Source organism: Micromys minutus, assembly GCF_963924665.1.
Source record: "Micromys minutus genome assembly, chromosome: 23".
In the NCBI taxonomy this organism is placed as follows: Eukaryota; Metazoa; Chordata; class Mammalia; order Rodentia; family Muridae; genus Micromys; species Micromys minutus.
Window position 1 is genome coordinate 19,748,272 of NC_137958.1, and position 15,173 is coordinate 19,763,444.

The following is a 15,173-nucleotide window of genomic DNA, read 5'->3' on the forward strand; positions in this document are numbered from 1 at the left end:
ATTTGTGCTGTAATAGCTTCAACAGAAGGCCTTCTATACTTCCTTCAGTGTTCTAAGCCAATGCATGGGACAGAATTATGAGGGAATGCTTACTACCATCATGCTATCTGTTTATCACAAAATATCACTTTAGGTCATAGGGTCAGTGACATGGATATTGTAATTTATAGAGTAATGCATGCTGATTTAAAAAAAATTTCATTGATGTTTTAATTGTGATACTCCCTAAAAGTAGCACAATATGTAGGCCTGTTTGTTGCTTTCTGAATAAAATTGTAATTTTTGTATCTAAGAACAGTTCATAACAAGGCTTTCTAAAAATACTGGCCGTTGGTATCAGGATCAAATATAGGTGAGAAAAACCCATGAAGTTTTCGAATTCACGCCATTCCTTTTCAAAAACACAGTGTTTCACACGTGAATTCAGTAGACGAGAAAACTGACTTCACCTCTCTCTGAATGGAGTCTATCAGAAAGGGGCTCAAATGTCACTAATTATTTTATAGGAATAATCATGTTGAAGCTTTACACAAGCCAAAGCTTTAGTTTGCCTTCAGACTGGCATGTCAGGATGAAAATAAAAACCCTTCTGCTGAAGTGGAGCTGATTGAGTTACATTTAACAGGATGCAGGGCATGGCGCTCCAGCTATCTAACGGTGGTGGGCTGTGTGCCACTCCAGCAGCAAGATCATGTTTCCTCTGCCCAATGCAATTTCAGAAAGCTTTCAGAAAATCCTCCTGATTGACACCGTGGCACTCTTCCCGATCTGATTTATTTGAATGTCACTATCACCATGATAAATGGACAGTGTCAAAGTATTAGAAAGGAAAGGAAAATAATCTAGCCTTTCTCCTGGTGAGTTTCAAAAGCTTAGTTTATACTGCAGAAGCTAAGACAGCCTTTTATTTACACTAACGGTTTTTCTCTAATGGCTGATGAGTCTTTCTTTTTTACTTTCGTGAAATGAGTTTGAAATATGTGCTCCAGGTCTTTCCGATTCACATGTGCAAATGAGTGGCTGGTGACAATCAAATTAAGGAAGCGAGGTACATGTAAAACACAGGAAACGTGTCATTCCTAGGGTTATCCAGCATCACTTAAGAAATCCCTCTATATTTCTGTCATTTCTTTTCACAGTCTCCCAGAACTGGGGGCATCCTAGCCCAGCCTCTGCACTGCAATCTAAACCTCTCTACAGACAGACTAGGGTTGGGGCATGCATGAAGTAAAGTCAGATTTCTTTTCTGTAACATCAAAGTTTTAATTATAACTCTTCAGTGGTGAGACGCCTATGATCTGTTTCCTGTGATTCCATTGTACAAGTTCTTTCTCACGATGGAACTCCACACATTTCTGTGGCTGAATTTACAACTCTTGTCTTAGTTCCTGTGCAAAGTAGGATGAGCAGTAAGACACAAAACTGATTGTTATATTCACATGAATGGCCAAAAACAGGAAGGAAAATCACTTCTGAGTGTTTTCAAGGGTCCTATCTTTCTGTCAAAACTTTGTTCGAAGTATTCAATATTTCCATAACTCCTTAAGATTGATCTAGAATTCAGTGTACAACATTCAGACAGTGGGCCATTATTTAGTATTATAGAAAAGTTAAAAATGTGCTTGATAACATGGTTAAATTCAAGACGTTTTGTTTTGCAATGTTCTGAAAAGAGTACAATAGGGTGATGAGATACCCTTAAATAAAAATTCATTGTGTATAAGGTCTGATATAACTGAGTTTCATTTTGCACAAATCTCTCAAGCTGAAAGTTGGTTGCACAATTTAAGAGGTAAGGCCTCTTCTTGTTTAAGTAGGTGTGGGAAAAATGTGTCTCCCTTTTCCCAGGGGATCACTGGGTGTGTTGGTATAAGAGATAGGTTTCCTCACAACTGCTGTACAGTTGCAGCTGTTGCTAGAAAAGACTGAGAGTGTATACAAGTAGAGGACCTTAAAACAATGATTCAGTGAGGAGAATGAGGTTATGTGTTTTCCTTTTTCATACTATTATAAATTTACAAATACACGCATACAAACATAGACATATATATGAGTCACATGTGTATATGTCAGCATACATGTATGCACATGTATGCATATATGTCTGAGGTTGTTTGCTTCTCTGTTGCTGTTATTAGATGTAATGACCAAGGCAGATGATAGAAGTGAGAGTTCATCTGGCCTATGGTTCCAGAGAGATGGGAGTTTATCCTACCAGGCAAGCATGGCATGGCCGTAGACACATAGAGCAGCTACAGCAAGCAGAGCGATTGCATCTTCAAACTTACATGGGAAAAAAGGCAGCAAACCAGAGTAACACAGGGCTTTAAAGTGCAAGAAGCAGTGACGTATTTCCTCCAGCACGTATGCTCTTCCCTTCAACAAGGATGCTCCTCCTTCCCCAAGCAAGGATGCCCTTTGTTCCTCCAGCAAGTGTGCTCCTCTTAAGCCTCCCCTAACAGACACCAAGTGGGACCCAAATTTTCACATGTCTAAATCTTCGGGAGTCATTTGTCACTCAAACCAGCATAGTTTCTATGTATATGTGTATACTTATAGAGTATCCATACAAATATTATATGAATATATACATTCATACATTTGATGTAACTCAAAAATAGTTGTTTAGCTTTTGTAGCTGGTGGTGTGCTAAAGTTGTACGAATTCTGAGAGAAGGGAGCGTACTACCAACTACGCAGGGTTTTCAGATCAAGGGAGATACAATTTAATTTTATCTTTTAGAAGCAAACAGAAGCATTCTATTAATGCCAGTGTATAAACTTTAAAACATATTTTCCCTTGTCTTCTAAGTGTTCAGTGAAACTAAGATATTTTCTAGTTTTGTGTCATAAAATATTTCTCTTCTGAATCAAATGATACAAAGTCCTCTGATATTTGTGGCATCTGTACCGCTGGGCAAACACTGGGCCTTGGCCATTTTTGTAATAAAACTTAGTTGATTATGTTTACTTTTATTGGTATTTACAGCAAAATAATAAGAAATCTCTCTGCATTTTCTCTGTTCTCATAACTTTTTTAAAAATAGCCTTTATCACTTTTTTCCCCAAAGCCAGAAATTAGAGTGATTCAGCAAATAAGGAGATAGGTCAACTCTTTACATCTTATCATTATTTAATTATAAATTTGTGTAAAGGCAAACATGTCAACTAAGCTTTGTTACAAAAATGAACATCATGTATTAATAATACATAGGAAAATAACATTAAATATCTAGCAACTTTGTGACTTTTGTAGCTAAGGTAGTCTATTTAGCGATTCAAATTTAACCACCAAGAGAATTGTTTCTTTGTAAATAAGGAATATTATTTTCATTTTAATAATGTCTTTTCCTTCTGGGTACTTAACTACATGCTTCCCAAAGATGCAATTATTTCTCTTATTTTTATTTTGGTACTAGTTCCCGGATGGAATTTGAATTAAAATGGAGAAGCAGGAAAGAACATGCTAAGACAACTTCTTAGTGACTTTACTGGTTTGGAAAATGAGCAGTCTACTCTCCCTGTTGTCAAGTAGGAATAACAGCAGAAGAATTTGTTTAATTATTCCATGTCATAAAATGTGTGTGTTGGTATGCATTTGTATGTTTTCAGGCTTGTGTTAAACATAAATGACAGATTACATTATTGAACATGTATAAAATACAGGACAGTGTGTTGAGGGATGTTCAAGCTGAACACAGGTTCTAGTTTTTGCCTTAATCAGTCATGGTATTATATAGTGGACATCTTGGGGCCTTGATATACTCTACAGATAAATTATGTAGAGCAAATAAACCCAATCCCCACTTCCTTCTAATTCTGACAATACTGTGTTCTAACACATTGACTTGCTATAGTATAAAATTTTATCTCCATTTTAGCAATATTTAATTATTGTGGTTAGGACTAAAATTAATCAAACACATCTATTTAAAGTTATAATTTAAGTTTGGAGCTAGAAATACAAGTTATTTTTAAGATACTGTCATTCAAAATATTTCATAATATTATTACCATATTTGTTTGTTTGTTTTTCAAGGTAGAGTTTCCCTAGAGGCCCTGGCTGCCCTGGAACTCACTCTGTAGACGAGACTGGACTCAAACTCAGAGATCCCCCTGCCTCTGCTGGAATTAAAGGCATATGCCACCACCAACTGGCATGTTTATCTTTAATATAAAAAATTAATTCATTAAACAAAAAACATTTATAATATATTCTAAACTCGAATATGTAGTAATAATTTAAACATAAATTACAGGATTCTGATGTTAACTACTATAGTGCAAAAGTTTTAGAGGTGTTTGTGTAACATTTGCCATTTATATTTTTGTACTCTCATTTGACTTTATTAAAATATACATTGGTAAAGATAATATTATTGGGAAAACTGACTTACTTCAAAAACTGCTTACTGCACTTACGCATGGAGATCATTTTTAAACACTAAACTAGTTAATCTGGGGAAAATATTTTAATGAGATTGTATTCCTGCCCTTCAGGAAGCCTAAAGTAATAAAATGTACTAAAACATACAAATAGAACATATGCCTTCCTTGTTCAGGTATCACAGCCATTAGGCTTTCAGATCAAGTAAGGTTTTACAAGGGGCTTTCTGTGGGACACAAAGCTGTTGCTTGAGTTGTTCTTAGATGATGAGTAAGAGCAGCTGAAGAAAGAGGAGGCGGTCACACCAGGACTTCAGCCAATGCACAAAGCCACAACATAAGAGAGCATGTGTGAGTGCAGGAAATGGGAGCAATTTCGTCAGTAAAAGGATGTAAATTGCAAGGAGAGAAAGGGGAAATCAGCGGGGTCCGAATCAAAAGGCTTCTCTACTGTCACGCTTGTAATCTTGATGTGGGTGATGAAATGCCACGGAGGATGGGAAGGAGGAGACCATCATAAAAGATCTCCCTTGTGGAAGAAGGAATCCTATTTCAGAGGAAGATGTATTCACTGGGATACACTGAGAAGCCAGGCGGTCAAGGAAGCTTACTTTAATGGTCTATACAAAGAGGAAACAAGGCTCCCCAATCATGGCCGTGGCATACTAAAAGAAGAAACAAGACAAATCCGGGATACGCAAAAAGCCAACATGTACTAGTCTCGGGGAAACGAGGTTAAGACTAAAGATGGAGATACAAAAAGTGAAATTTTTTTTCTAACAGTTTTACTCATAATTATGACAAGATGGGTAGAGCCCTTGGTCATTACCACTCTGGGAACATGAGCAGATATGGCTGGGACGGCAAAAGCAGTGCAATTCTAAACTTGTTGGTTTGGGATAGAACACCAACGAGTATTTTAGGTACACATAGACAGTTGAACAAATTAGTTTAAAGCTCAAATGCCAGAGGCAAAAATAAGAATATATGTGGGTGTGAAGGCTAAGCTAGAGAGGGAAAGTGGGCTAAGAACAGAACTCTGGAATACAGTAAAACAGAGGCAAGGGAGAGAAGCAAAACAAGAAAATGAGACCAATCAGCTAAAGAGTGGAGGAGGAAATGTCAGGACAATCTAGAGAGAACCATTTGAGGAAGTCAGTGAAGATGGGAATAGGTTCAGATGCTGATAAGTACCTCTGGGGTTTGAAGAAGGAGGATGAAAATCATCTACACATGAAGACTGGGTTCAGTGTTGGAAACAGGGTCCAAAGAGCGGTAGGTTGGATATACACAGTACCCCATAAGCAATTACTTTGTCATTAGCTGAATTTGGCAATTTAGCCTTCTGTCTTCTCAAGTCTCAAAGGCAGATGGGAGTTAAAAATTGTTTTTTCTCATCCTAAGGTTCATGATGAAATTTCAAAGATGTACCCTTAGTAATACAGCAGCACACGAGGGTTTACATCCATTCTGGCAGCATCCAACCAATTAATTCTTTTTGTTTCCACATGATTGAGTTTGTTTCTCCATTCCACCCTCCCCAGTGTCTCCAAGGCTCCAAACACAAATTGATTCTCTGATCACAATGTAATATTATGCTCTTAGCTTTTCATGTAGGTTGCTATAACAAATGATCTGGTGAGGAATAGCCTTACAGTGTCGGCAAAGCCACTATTCATTATAGGAGTCAACATCTCAAATAATGGTACACGTGATAAATCCTCTTCCAGAATTTAGTGCCAGGAAAGGTTTTTCCTAATGAAGAGCTGATATACTCCACTTTATCAGTTAATGGAAATGTGTTTCCTTTTTAACCTTGGCAGTGGGGAAATTTTAAAATGAAATCTAATCCTTGTGTGTAAAAACAGCCTTCTCTTTTCTAGCAGGCAACGGTGCATCCTATTTTCTTTTATTATTTTTCTCATTCTTTAATATTTTACTTGAATATGTGCGTCTAAGTGCATGTATATACCCGAGCAGTCATTAATCCTGTGACAAATACAAAATGAGATTAACAGCAACAAAACGTGTGAACAATGAAACATTTTATCAGGGTCTGATTTATTTTTCCTTACTAGTTTTGAAGTTATCTTTTTTTTTCTCCTATGTATCTCAGAATGTCCTGTTTGCAAAGATATTTTATTTCTATGGAGTTATATTAAATACAAATTTATCTGTATTTGGATTTTCTTATCAGTTATATTTTTTCTTTTTTTTTGTTGCATATTCTCTGTATTTACATTTCAAATATTATCACCTTTCTCCCCACTCCCATTTCCCCTCCACTTGCTTCCTTGAAGGTGCTCCCTCTACCAACCACTCTCTCCAGCTCAGTGCCTTGGCATTCCCCTACTCTGGGAAAATTCAGTGCCCTTACTAGACCAAAGGCCTCTTCTCCCTTTGATATCAGACAATGCTAACCTCTGCTACACATGCAACGGGAGCCATGGGTCTCTTCATGTGTGCTCAATGGTTGGTGTTTTACTCTCCACAAGCTCTGGAGGGTTCGATTGGTTGATAATGTCTTTCTTCCCATGGGGTTGCAAACCCTTTCAGCTCCTTCAGTCTTTTCTCTACCTTGTTCATTGGGGACCCCGTGTTCAGTTTGATGGTGAGCTGCAAACATCCTCAACTGTATCAGTATGACTCTAGCAGATCCTCTACTTGGACATCCATATCTGGCTCCTGCCAGTAAGCACTTCTTGGCATTAGCTATAGTGCTTGAGTTTTGTGGCTGCATATGGGGTGGATGCCCAGGTGAGGTAGTATCTGATCTTTGCTTCAATCCCTGCTCTTCAATTTGTCCCTGTATTATCTCTCCTAAGTGTTTTGTTCTCCCTTCTTAGAAGGACTGAGGCATGCACATTCTGGCCTTACATATTTTAGGGCTTCATAAGGTCAGTTATATTTTTCTTTACCTTTACACTTAATTTAAAAGAAATGATGTCAAAATCCCCTCGCCTTGAAATTCTATTCACTTAACTGTGTTTACTTTAACTCTTAATTATATAATTCTAATCCTAGTAGCAATTAACACAAATATCACTGGTAGTTTTTTTCCCAGAGCATTTAACTGCATTTAGAAGCACTTAACATTGTAATCTAATTCAAGTAGATCTGCTGACAGTCACCTTAATCACACAGTTTTGTATGTGAAACAGCAAATGCCTTAAACAGAACTCCTGAAGGTAGTGCCAAGAGTGGCAGATGTGAATGAAGGACGGCACACTGTATTCAAAGTAATAAGGAGGTTAAAGTGTTAATACAAAAACTAACAAAACCTGCTTTTCTCAGTTGGAAATCCCAAGATATTCTTAGGTGAAGTTCTTTCCATCCTCTAGGACTGATCTCACATCAACTGCTTTAAAATTTTTGCCTCCAAATCAAGGCCATCATTTGGATTTCTGATACGCTGTCCTTAAACACTACTATGAATCTCAAAACATATTATTTTATTGTATTTTAAACATAAAAAAGTATACATTAATGTCCATTCTTGAAATGTGAACTGTATGAATGGTTCTGTAAAAAAATTAAGAAGTTACCTGTGTAAAAATTGAAGATAATAGAGAGAATAGAGCTTCACTCTTACTCTCAGATATTTTACTTTCTGACTTATGCATATAATTATGCAGTTAGTAATCATATTCTACCATTGGCATGAGGAAGTAACAAAGATACTAATAGCAAGAACATAAAAGTTGGTAAATAAACATGAATCTTATAAACTTGATGTTAAACCATCAGACTTCTCTGCAGTGACAGTTTAATTGCCTCCAAATGATTAACTATATTTCATAAGAAAAAGACTTCCAAAATATTCAGTCTAGTAAGCATGCATACATAAAGCATAAACAGGTAGTCCATGCAGAGGAACAACAAGAAAAAGAAACCACCGTCATTTCTTAGAGTTCTGCTGCCTCTCACCTCTCAACAGGCAGCATCAAAAGGAAGTGTCCGAGGCTACTAGAGTGATACCCTCCCTACCCAAGTATTATACATGCTTGCTTTAATTTTAAGTCATCTATTTATTGAAAGAAAATGTGACTAATATGAAGACATGCACGTTATGGGTTCTGTGATTTTGAATTTTACTCTGTAGTTTCCAAGTAAAATGTTTGAATCCACAATAAAGCAGATGATGCATTTAACAGCCCCGCCTATTGAAGCTTAAGGTCCCCAACCACAGCACTATAATATGCAAGAGTTCTACATCTCCACTTTTGCAAGTGGTAAAATCGAGGCATGGAAATTAAAATAATTTTATATACTAAAATGAAGCCTATATTATAGTATGCGATATATATATATATATATATATATATATATATATATATATATATATATATAATGACAAATCGACTGACTACATTGGTATGCATAGTAAGACAATATGATGCCAATATTAGAATGATCTAGAATTTTATATCTCTACCAATTCTATTATATAATGAAACCAGGACTAAGAGGATGCCAGTATTGTCCTTTCAAATGCATTTTTTTAAATTAGAGGTTCCTATGACTGGAAAATTGGAATTGCTAGTTATTAACTTTCGATACACAAAGGATGGACAGAATCATGCTGAATACCTTCTCCCCTCTCACCTGGAGGAGGTCCTAGAACATGAAACTCTAAACTGCTTCCTTGAACTTTAATAAAAGGGGGAGAACTCCTGCCCCACTCTGTCCATCATAGAGCGACAGAGTACATGGCCTTGGCCTTTTCATGTTGTAGAGATGGAACAAAGGTTAGATTGGGAACAAAGTTGCATTTCCATTATCCAACTATTTTAAAGCTTTATTAGCATCACCTCATATTATTATCTGGGATCCATTTTTCTTCATCAAACAAATGCCCTTGGTACCTTGAGTTTTATATTCCTTACCCTCAGGAAATAGAATTGTATCTGGTATATAGGAGTTATCTGGTCATATTTATTACATGATTGAATTTGAAATATAGCCAGTTGTATCACTGGAAAAATAATGGCCAAGAGAATACTGTGGGGTCATATATATGTGTGTGTGTGTGTGTATGTGTGTGTGTGTATGTATGTGTGTGTGTGTATGTGTGTGTGTATGTGTGTATGTGTGTGTATGTGTGTGTATGTGTGTATGTGTATGTGTGTGTATGTGTATGTGTGTGTATGTGTATGTGTGTGTATGTACATGTATTATGTGTTTACCATTTGCATACTGTATACTTGAAATAACTCTTCTAATGGTAAGCAAACAATCTACCCTTTAATCTTTTCATAGATATGACAGTAGCGAGGACAGTGCCTCGGCTTACAGTACTGAAGTCTATATAAGTCTATTTCTGAAGTACTTTTCAAAGCCTGCTCATTTTCTCCGTGTAATGTTACACTGATAATTCACCTAGATTAAAACAGCAGCATAGAAAACTAACAAAATTGTATTCCACCCAGAATAAAAAGGGTAATAGATGGTGTAGCCGTGTCTGGGAGTCATGTTAGGCAGACTAACAACTGCATGCTGAAATACATAATGTCACGGGACGTTCTGGCTTTGCACCGATGCCCATAAATTTTTTTGTACAGGACTGAAATAGATGGATGTCCAGTGCATAAATCCTCCAAGAAAATTCTAAAATTAGATATCACATCTAAACTATAAACAAGAATTTAATGGAAAGTCGGGTTCTCAGAGATTTCAGGGTCATATATGTCTTTTATTTAGCTTTACACTACAACCCATTTCAGAAAAAAAAAAAAAAAAAAAAAAAACACACACACACACACAAAGAACAAATACTGAGCCATTGATCCCGCCCCCATATTGTAGTCCTTTGGAATAACAGTAGCTATGTAATTCATGTTAATTGGGCCAAAACAGCAGCAGCACGAATACTAAATTATTCATCATGTTCACAAACTGTCAGATAGGGCAAATGGCCAAGTATTCCAAATAACTGCAGAAAGATTGGCACAGCTGTACTGTGTTCTCAGTGTACATTCCATATCCTTCTGAACACTAGTGTTCAATGAAGAACGAGAAACCTCTCCTCGATAGACTCAGAAGGATATAGAGTTCATTCACAAATATTTTGAGAGAAAACTAATTAATTCAATTTATAGTATAATTCTTCCCTCTCCAATAAATTAAAAATATCAAAATATTTCCAGATTAGGAGAAATTAGCAGTAAAAACTGCTACCTCAAATATATGTTGACAAGGCACTGGGATGTCCTGTTTCCTGTATGATTATAAACGCACAGTGTCACTTTTATTAGACTACAGATTTATACTGTGATGATAAGTACACTGGGTCTCTTTAAAAATCCACTTACCATTCTTAATATTAAGTTTATAATATTTCTAAATGGAATATGTACCCCAATGCATCAATAGGCTAAACTTCAAAGGTGAGTCAGAAGAGGATGGAGACTGAGTGAATTCAGACAGGGAAGAATAGAAGGAATTAAGAAGAACACTCAAACTTCAGTCAATTTTTTCCAAAGTTCCTCTTCTGTTTCTTGGCATTTGGCTAAGGTCAAGTGTAAAATAACTTCACTGGGAAGATCACACCCACATTTTAAGTTTTTGGAGTAACACTAAAGCTATGAGTTAAAGTAGATATATTTTTACAATGTAGAAATAAAGTCTTCTTATCTGTATAATTCCTAATAGACAGTCACTGATTTTATTTATAAAAAAATCAAACAATTTCTGCTCCAGATAAGTACATAGGTACTCAAAATACTTTCCTGTTACATATATTTTTTCTGAAGATTTCAGAAACACCAGCCCGAATATTGAAAACTATAAAGCTGCTAATTATGTTGTATCTCTGAAATTAATTTTAGGTTTATTTTCTGCAGTTGGCCTTCCATAAATGAGGATAATGTATGGAATTTTTTTCATCAATAAAAATAATACAAGGTCAATATGCATGATGATTTCAACATGCATGTTTCCAAGGAAACACAAATGTGACATTTAGATTGAGTGTGCCTTCCTTTGTTTTGTTCCTCTAATTTTTCATGATTTGGTAGAACCAAATCTATCTCAGTGGTGAAGAAATTTTATATTTTATATTTACCTTTGCTATTGTATGAGCCCTGTGCCCACCTACCTTCAAGTTTGATGACCTTAGACCTTTGTGCCTCTTAGTGACATAAGGAAACTGACAGATGACATAATTGAAATACTATGTATTTTTCAAGGAATAATATTTTTATACATATCACAGGGATGGTAAATGGATTTCAATAGCTCTGAGTATTTCAGATGCTGATGAAGTTCTAAGCGTAGCAACATTCCCTACAACAGTACATGTGAGTCGGCTTGGGACTTGCTGAGGCGCACAGTCACTGTGTCTCGGGACCAAGAGACTTTCTGCCTTGATGACAAGATTCTCCACTGCATTGTTAAGACAACCTTGTCATATGTCAAAGTTCACTTTTTTACCTCTAAGTAACTTCTTAAAATAGCAAGATTTATGTCAAGAGACAAAGAACTTTAGGTTATCACCGAGTTTGATCTTCTGCCCCATCTCATCTTACTCAAGGAAGTAAGCAAGCAGGAGTCACACTGAAATATGTTTTCAGAATCTATGACTGCAACCCCGTCATTTCTAAGCTATAAATATCATGCCCTCCTTCCAGCTCTCCTCTCTCTTATGGGGAGAGTAACACAGTATGCTTCCCAGGGATCTCACCAGAAGTGATGCCAAGCTATTGTTTGTGCACACCAAAATAAAATGTGGAAGCTTAGAATCCTAAGTGGTCATTGATAAAATGATGATATGATAAGAGGAAATGAATAGCAAATGCGATAAAAATAAATAAATAGACAACAACATTTCAGTCACACATCACCTTAGGGATTTGACATACTCAGAAGCATAGCTAGGCTTGTTCCTTGTAAAGGAATTTTTAGGGAATCTGACCTTGTACCAAAACAATAAATAAGAAAGAGCATGGTGAGAACTAAGTTCCACACAAGCAAAAGTTAAGTTTAAGGAAAAGTTGACTATTTAACTTGACTGTTACATGAGTTATGGCAATGCAAACGCCTGGGATGTGTCAGTCATTTTCAAAATGCCTCTGTTGATGTGACTAGAGAAGCTTGGCCAAAATGCAAATAAAGAGAAATTAATGCAGACTTTCTCAGGTTTCAAGGGCATGATAGGTAATTAATATTCCCAGAGTATTTTCATTTAAATCAAGTAAAATGCTTCTGAATATTGACTTATCATTACATAATTTTTTCTGACACATTATAGTTTATAATACATTATACATGAAATATATATACATACATACATACATACATACACACACACACACACACACACACACACACACACACACACACACATATATATGTATATATAACATAGATGGCAAATACATAGCAGACTATCATCAAGGCAACCTAGGAAACAGGTTAGGCTGAGTGGAGACTTACATCTTCATTGAAAGGTTAAAGACAGCTAGAGCCAGTGATAAACTGAATGCTAATTTTAGAGTATATGCTAATGTACAGATTTCACAGTGTTTGTAAAGGAGAAGAGGAACCAGGAAGCAGAATGTTGAGGACAGCAATCTGGTTTGGATCTGGTTGAAGTTTGTTCCCCAAAGCTCATGTGTACAAAGCTCAATCCCCAGTGCCACAGCACCGAGAGAAGGCAGGAACTCAGGTCATAGCACATAGTAGAGTCGTGGGTTGGATTAACCCATGATTGGAGTGATTCACATTCTTTGCTTATGAGTGAGCTAGTGCCTTTGTAAATGCATTGTTGTAATGGATGCAGGTATCTCTCCTGATTACCTCCTTTCCTACTCGTCTATACATTTAGACAAACTGTCACTGAGATGCCTACAGCCATGTTCTAATATAGCCAAAAAACGATCAAACAAATGCCAATGCCATGCTTTTAGACCTACAGAATGAGCTAAATAAACCTTTTGCCTGTGTTAAGTATTCATTTTCATGTATTTTGACTTAACAGCATCCATGGGATAAAACAGGTAACACTGAAAGTTGGCTAGTTATGACTATGTACAGAGGGGTAAAACTGTGTGAATGTTATTACATGAATTATATGCATGTGTATATAATATATGCATTATGTGAATTAAACTTGTCTTTATAATTAAATAGGTTTATTCACTCACAGATTTCAAATTTTTATTAAAATATGCTTCTAACATCACAATTCTGTACATTTCAGAATAAGCCTATTTAAAAGGATCATCACAAAATACTAAACTTTCTGTATATATATATATATATGGGGGGATTGCATGGTTTTATGAAGACTTGGGCTAGTAACAAGGGGCTTTTAAAAATCAGACAGCACAGGCTTCACAGGACAGTATGTAAAATAAGAACTATCTTCAACATGTGAATCCAATATAGAATAAAGATGATAAAATTAACATGATAGCTAGAGAATTTCAAATATCATGAACCTTAGGAAGGATAAGATGATATCATGGCTTAAAAATAAATTACAAATCTTATCTTAACTGAACCCAGTTGCAGAGTTCACCAGTAGAACACAGTGTGACTTGTGGGACATCCAGCTATTCAAATGAATACCCAAGTATATACAAAGGTATTGTTAAAAATGAAATAGTGCCAAAAGATATGACTAACATATATTTTTAAAAAGCACACAGATAAGAATCTTTTCAAAGTTTCTATAGGCACATTAAGATAAAATGAACAAATTCTTCAACAAAGATAAAGATTGTTCAAATATTAAAACAGATAAATATTTTCTCATATTATTCTTCATCATTAACTTGGTTATCCATTTTAACATTTACTTTAAATGTTCATGGTCTATGAACACTTATTTCATTGTTACTAAAAAAAGGGGGCTATAAAAATGATCTATGTATTATGTCCCCCGAATCAGTGTTTTGTTAATCATTTGATTTAACAGAAAGAAAATTTAGGTGATTTTGAAACGAATCAAAATTTCTAGATTTAGTTATTTATAAGAAATTTTCTGGTTAAGTATACCAAAAGAGACCAAGATGGCATAATCTTTTCTTTATTTAGGTTCTAAAAAAAAAACAAACAGCATTATGATGAATGGGCATTGACAGAGAGCAAAAACATTCCCATGGAAACATATATTATGAACTATATACAATCCATTAAGCAAGACGAAGTCCATCCATGCACGGCCCTGCTCAGTCAGCGTGAGTATTAAGGTATGTATGTATATATATATGACACCTTGAGCACATTTTAAAGTCCCACTAATGAAATAAATAATATCTGTTGTCACATCAGCCAGTGGGAGGGGTGTGTGTCCTCATGCTTATTCATTTGTCATTCTCCAGTTGAACAATGTCTCCTATAGGACACACATCATTTCTCCACAGCTGGCAGCTCCCCACAAAGAAGTTAATTGAGTCATTCATTTCCCCTTGAACCTACCAATGTTTGGGATTGTGAACCATCAACACCATATGTAATAAGGCGGCAGTCCAACCCTATTACCAACACAAGTTTAACCTGCTCCATATTCTGCTCAACTATATATAACTGAGCTGTAAGCATGTAAAAGGAGTAAGTTGTGGAAGAAATGAATCATGAAATACAGAATAAGACCACGTGTCTGGTAGGCTTACAGGAGATACTTTAAAGCAGGAATTATTTGTGCTTCAAAGACAAGTTTGATTATTTTTTGACTGCCTTTGATTTATGAGCAGTGACTTCTAAGGCTATAATTACTGCATTAATACAATTTCATAGAGCTTTGTAAATACTCTGAAAAGTATTTACAGAATAAGCCACACAATA